This window comes from Manis pentadactyla, chromosome 2 (genome assembly GCF_030020395.1).
Source record: "Manis pentadactyla isolate mManPen7 chromosome 2, mManPen7.hap1, whole genome shotgun sequence".
Classification (NCBI taxonomy): Eukaryota; Metazoa; Chordata; class Mammalia; order Pholidota; family Manidae; genus Manis; species Manis pentadactyla.
In genome coordinates, this window is record NC_080020.1 from 221,616,766 (window position 1) to 221,623,275 (window position 6,510).

At 41.6% G+C, this 6,510-nt stretch overlaps 2 long non-coding RNA genes across 2 annotated transcripts in view; one reads left to right on the forward strand and one right to left on the reverse strand.

Annotated features, from left to right (window-relative positions):
* The window catches only part of LOC130682633 (uncharacterized), a 37,174-nt gene extending 33,967 nt beyond the window's left edge, over nucleotides 1-3,207 (reverse strand). Inside the window, exon 1 of the long non-coding RNA XR_008995936.1 lies at nucleotides 3,074-3,207. This is a non-coding gene — a long non-coding RNA (uncharacterized LOC130682633). The remainder of the gene's footprint in view (nucleotides 1-3,073) is intronic.
* LOC130682634 (uncharacterized) overlaps nucleotides 1-6,272 on the forward strand; it is a 274,470-nt gene extending 268,198 nt beyond the window's left edge. The window contains exon 3 of the long non-coding RNA XR_008995937.1: nucleotides 5,945-6,272. This is a non-coding gene — a long non-coding RNA (uncharacterized LOC130682634). The remainder of the gene's footprint in view (nucleotides 1-5,944) is intronic.
* The last annotated feature ends 238 nt before the right edge of the window (nucleotides 6,273-6,510 follow it).

Here is a 6,510-nt window from a genome sequence, read left to right on the forward strand (position 1 = left end):
AAACTTCAAGCAATTACATTTTGAGCTGGAGTTGCAGTTTGCAAGAACTCTTTCAAATGGCAGGCAAAGAAGAAATAGAATGAGAAGACTCAAGTAAATGGTTATTTTGGGGACACGGAGGCATCTTGTTTGACAAATGGTGGGTGTATTTCAGATGGGATTGGGGAATTTGACTAATGAGAAAATGTGGGAGTCCACGACAGCAAGAGAGAGAAGTTTAGTTTTAATGGGCTGAGGGCTAAAGGGTCATGGAAAGTTTTGAGTGGGTGGCAGTAGGTTATTGGGGGTACAAGGGCATATGATGCGACGAACAATGCTTTTAAATAATATAGATTTGGTATGCTCAAGATTCAGGCCACAGGAAGGAATGTACATGACTTTTCATTTTCAAAGGTCTACATGCCATGGGTAAGATTGGGAATTACCAGAACAGCTGGTGATAATGCAGAATTAAAAAAAAAAATTCTCCAAAGTCCAGATGATTTAATTAATTAAACATATCTTATTGTGCTAAACCCTATCTAATTTATACAGATACATTTAGCTATAGCTTTGTACATCCACCTTCATGACATTTACATATGGGGCAATTGATGTGGATCTGGTGAAATGATTTATGATTTGTTTACTTGGAGTTACCAAGTCATGTTTCCATTTGAACATCAGGGACTAACAATAGAAATTTCAACTCTTTAGGAACAGTCCCACCACATGCAGGGAAAAAGGAGGTATCAATTTAAGAACACTTTTCTTCTTTTTGATCCAGTGGCCAAAGGCAAACTGGTGACCAGGCATTATTTTCCAGAGACGCTTAAGGAACTTATCACTGAAAAGCTAATCAGCCCTCTATTGAGAATTTAGACCTCAGCAGCCATGTGTTTCATAAGCCTTTGCTTTATTCAGGGAGGAGGTTTCCTTATGCCACTAAGACAAGCACTTGGTGAGGGATAATATAGTTCAGGTTTTCTCATAATTGCATGGAAAGTCCCTGGGTGAAATGTATGGATCTGGAAAAGATCAGAACTGACAATGCTCAACGGCTTCTGATTTTCCAGTCCATCAGAATGCCCAGTGGTCTCCCCTTGGATATCTCCTCATCAAGCTTTAAGTTGGTAAAGTCCTTAACAGGTAAAACAATGCCTCTTACCATACGCTGTCACTGAAATCTAAAAGGAATAGAATTTGTGTTTGGTCAATGGAATTGGCAAGCGGAGTAGGCTTCTGGGGCATCTGGACATTGTTCATACTGAAACCTTTTATTTGTTCACTTAGAAGTGAACAATTAGGAAAGCTTCTGCATTTGGGGGATATTTGCAGAATGAGTTCTTTCAGGTTGAGTTTGGCTACGATCCCATGTGAAGCAGTCATACATACTTCTTACTCAACAGATTTTGGATAAACCAGGAAAGCTTGGCTCCTCAAATTGCTTGATCTTTGTTGCATTGCCCATTTTTGCAGATTCTGACATCTGGAATGTAAATTAGAACTACATATTCAATATTTCTGTTTAATGTTCATTATCGGTCTCCCCTGAAGATTGTCATTCAGATTGGCTGCCATGGGCCTGCTATTCTAATTGACGGAGTTCTCGGCCAGGCTTCTGGTCACTCCTCTCTCTCCCTGAGTAGACCAAGGACAGGATAGTGCACTTCAATCTTCACTCGAAACAGTAAGTCATCAGAGCTGTGTAAGTTAATATTTGTGCTGAGCAGCTCATAAATGTTTGCTGAATGAACAGTTCCAGAGGTTTCTATAACATTTCTATGTAGAAAATTATTTACACTCTAGGAATGCTGGACAACCAGCATTCTAAACCCGAGGCACATCATGTTATGCATCTTGTTTCACTCAATTCTATAACATTTAATCAATGAATACTAGACAGGCACTCTTAAGGATGTAAAGAAAAAGGAGTGACTTCTACTTTTGAATAATTGTATTAGCCTGCTTGGGCTGCCATAACAAAATACCATGGGCTAGGGGGCTTAAACAACAGAAATTTATTTTCTCAAAGTTCTGGGGGTTGAAAGCCCAAGATTAAAGTGTTGGCAGGTTTGGTATCTTCTGCCACCCGCCTTGGCTTGTAGACCACCACCTTCTTGCTGTGTCCTTATGTGGTCTTTCCTCTGAGTGCACACATGCATCTCTGGTGTCTCTCTGTGTGTCTTAGTCTCTTCTTATAAAGTCACCAGTCAGATTGGATTAGAGCCCACAGTATGGACTTCATGTTAACTTAATTACTTCTTGAAAGACCCTATGTCCAAATACAGTCACATTCTGAGTTATTGGGGAATAAGCTTCAACGTATGAATTTGGAGGGGATACAATTTAGCCTGTAACAGTACTTTTTCGTAGCAGAGGAGAAACTATATGCTTAGTGACTACTATACAAACATAGAATCAGGCAAATTTATGAGCAAAATTCCATTGGGATTGACAGGAGAGAGCGTCCCAGTGGTTCAGAAGAACTGGGGAGGAAACCTTTGTGGGTGAAATGGTTTTGAGATGGATCTTGAGGAACAGATTTCAAAGAACAAACTATTAAATTAAAGTATATGAAATCACTGTTTTAAAAACCAATACAGTTAAGTATCAGCAATTTCATATGGTATAACAATATTTATTTTCATATTCCTGGTATAGAAAAGAGGGTTGGCAGATTTTTTCTATTAAAAGCTAGAGAGTAAATGTTTTAGACTGTGTGGGCTCTGTGGTCTTCCTCACAACAACTCAACTGTGCTACTGCTGTGGGAAACCATCCATATATAATATGTAAACAACTGTGTGTGGCTGTGTTCCAATAAAACTTTATTTATAAAAACAGGCAGCAGACATAACTAGGAAGAAAAAAGAGAGCAATAACTTAGGTCCCCTGACTTCTAGACTAATGTCCCTTCCTCTGCACTATGCTAATTGTATTTCCAAAGAACTAGCAAGGCTCTAAGTAAATAATCAGGTTTTTTTTTTAATCCAAAAGTGTCCATTTGGGAAAACAAAAACTTCGAAAACTGCTCCTACTCCCTCCAAAAAAAGACAGCAGGCTGGATTTAGCCCTGGGGCATAGTTTGCTTACCTTATTAGGGGAAACTTTAAATTTCCTAACTCTTCTATTTGCTCAAACTTGTGTTCCCTGATACTCTGATGTCCCGGCCCCAGCTGAGGTGTTCCCCTTCTGAGACACGCCGGTCCTCTCTGTTCCAAAGCAGAGCTTTCCAACAGCCAGAGACTGGAGAGAACAGAAAATATCTTGGCTCCAACTCAATCTTGTCATGTGGTAACAGACCACAAACCTAAGCCACTTCCGCCTTGTTGTTTAACTTTTGGCACATACGTGTTTTGTTTCTATTTTATTGACTGTTTAGTGGAACTGAAAAAAGTCGTGTGGCCTCCTTTCATCCACTGAGGCAAAGCAAGCCGCCATCTCTCTCCTCACCACCTCCAGGGTGTCCCTAATGCAGAAAGGGCTCTTCCACATTATCAGATTTGTCCAGATAACTGAGAATTCCATCAAATAACAAACAGCCCATTGTGGGTGGAAGATGTATTAAACATATGTAATTGTTCTGATCTCTCCCATGGAGGAAGCGCGCTGTAACACACCTCCCAGAGAAGACTCAGTGGTATCACTGGGGACCCCTGGTTCCTTACAAATATTTACAGTCACTACTCCCCGCCTTTCTAATAGTGGAGGCAGAATGGTGACCAGTCAAGGCAAGACTGCAATTTTTCATGGAGCTTTCATTCAAAGGGGAGAAGACAGAAAACAAGCAAGCAGAAGAGCATACAAATCATATAGTTTCCAGTGATAATTATCATTTAAAAAAGAAAATTAAATGGGGTAACAGGATGCAGATAGAGAGTGGCTATTTGCACAGAGTAGGAGCTTTGTGATGATCTGCCTCTGGAATATTACAGGAAAAGGCAAGAACAAAAACTGTGAGGTGAGAACAGGCTCAGTGCAGTCCCCAAACAGTGAGGCCAGGGTGGCCTGAGGAATGACCCACAGGGAGAAGAGTGGAGAGTGAGGTTGGACACCTGCTCTGAGACGGGGAGGCCCCAGGACACCGAGTCAGGTAAGGTTCTGTCGCAGCTCCAGATGGCCTCAGACTGCTACACTTAAGAGTTCTTGTGTCTTTTTAACATCCTTTTCTCCTTTCCATTTTTATCAGGTTGCCTCACCTTATGTCTGCTGTTTTAATGCTCTGCCTCTAAGCCTGGAATGAAAAACTAGATAATTAATCTTATGTAACCTAAATGCGTAAGATCAATTGACCTCCAAATGCGGATGTGAGAGTCTTCTGTGATAAAGTGTATGGGGTTATTTTCTAGCCTTTGAAAAGCTCAGATGTCTTTTTCATACTGAACTCTCAGTTGTGTCCTTAATAGTTAAGGCTGCTGAATATCTGACTTCCAGATGAAAGTGGAGATGCTTACGAACAGTCTCCTTCCCTTATGGTCACGTCTCCTATGCTCCTGTATCTTCAGAAAGAAATCAAGTAGATTTCTAAAGGGTTATTGCCACTTAACTGTTCCTTTTCAGGATTCCAAATCCACAGGAAAGACCAGGGAGGCTGAACACAGGCTCTCATGTCCTTAGAGCCAATGTCTCCTTCCTCCTCTTTTTCTCGTTGAATTCATGTGAGAGTTAATAAAGGAAGACATCTTTTCTCCCTACTTCTTTTACTGCAGTTAGAAGAAGGTGAACACAGTAAAATCTGTTCCTGTCTTTCTGGAAGATGCAGCATTTGAACGGGGCAGGATTGTAATCAGGAGGACGAGGAGATGAGAGGCACGCAGCCCTTGGGGCCTGAACATCTCTGGCTCTTTGTCAGCTTTTCTGTTGCTATTTTCTCCCTCATGTTCTTCTGCTATGATGTTACACCATGGGCTCCTTGGGCCAGAGCCTGTCACTACTGTGTTTTCCTCTGCAAATGTAGTTTTTAAAATTTAATTTTCACTGCTTTAATTGTTTTAGAAGCAAAGAAGACCAGAATACTGTTTGGCAGGACCAACTTTGATTTTAGTACCAGGTGCAGAAGGCAGCCACCATGAGTGATGCAGGGACACGTAACGACCGGGCTGCACCCTCCCAAACCCTTCCCTGAAATCCCATCACAACGGCCAGAATGCTGTAACTTTTTTGTTTCCCACTAAAATGTAAATGCCCAGAGGAAGAATAATGCCTTAAGCCTTCTCTAAGTATTTATCCCGTAGGGGGAGTTGGACATTTTCCTGATATTAGGTTTTTATAGGAGAAAGAAAGGCGAGTCTGAGACCATTGGAATGCCTAAAACTCAGGAAGTTGGGGTTGAAATGTGGGGGTAGGTTTTGGTGGAGGTGAAGGAAAGATTTGCAGGAGAGGACTCAAAAAGAAAGGCTGGAACACCAAACGCAAACTTGGCTGCCTTCACAATTACCTCTAGCTCTGGCCTCAGGAAATACCACTGGGCTTACTGTTCCCTTCCTTGGCTCATTAATCCCTGGTCCCCAGTTTGTGCAGGTTTCCATGTCTCTGCCCAAGGTGCCATGTCACAGCCAAGCAGGTGTACCCTTGTGCCATAGGATTTGCTAGGATCTCTGAGTCCACGTTTTACTGAAGCCACATTTCATCTCAAGGCTCGGTGGGTTTCTTCTTTTGCTTGCCTACCGCCCCCGACTTCGATGTGTATTGTAAAAAAGCTTGCCCCAAAGCTGGCTGACCACATTCTCTTACTACTATCCCCTCCTGTATTCAGGAAATCCCTCTCCAAGTCACAAAGGGCCTCCCTGTCTTTCCTCCATCTCCCTTTCTTGAGCCAGTGTTTTTATCTTGCACCCTACCTTACCCACATTCGATGGCTCTTCTCCTTGACCATTAATCCCAGATGTGGAATCTTGTCAAATCTTCTTTAAAATCAAAGTACTCTTTATACCAGCACTAAATCTCCTTCATCTTTCATGACAGGGATGTCTTCAAGGAACTCCATCCGATTTGTTGAACATGACCCCCTCTGCCTGGGTCCTTGCAGCCGTCCTTCAACAAAGTGGGCTTTTCCAGGCGTTCTCCTACCACATCCTTTAAGAATGTTTCCCAGAACTCCCCTACTACACTCCTTCTGTCCCTAAATAAACCAGATGTTCCCGGTGCTGATCTTCTATCTCCCTGCTTGTCTTAAGTGGGATCTTAAAAGAAATATGAAAGATGAATCTGGTTGTTTTCAAATCCTGGGGAATTACTTCCAAATAAGTGAATTTCAGTTACTGCCTCTTTACCTCATCTGTTCTTCCCATGATTGCCAATTAAAAAAAAAAAAAGGTAAAATGAAGAGCCATGTGTTTTCTACTGCTTTATATGATGTACTTATGTCATTTTTTTTGAAACTTGCCTCCAGGTCAGTTATCCTGAAATGTAAGTTTGGGGTTTGAGGCAGCTCCATACATAACATTCTTCTCAATACATTACCTCAGTTCACAACCAATTGAGAAATGAACACAGGTACGTGAACAATAAACCATCACTTTTACCATTTC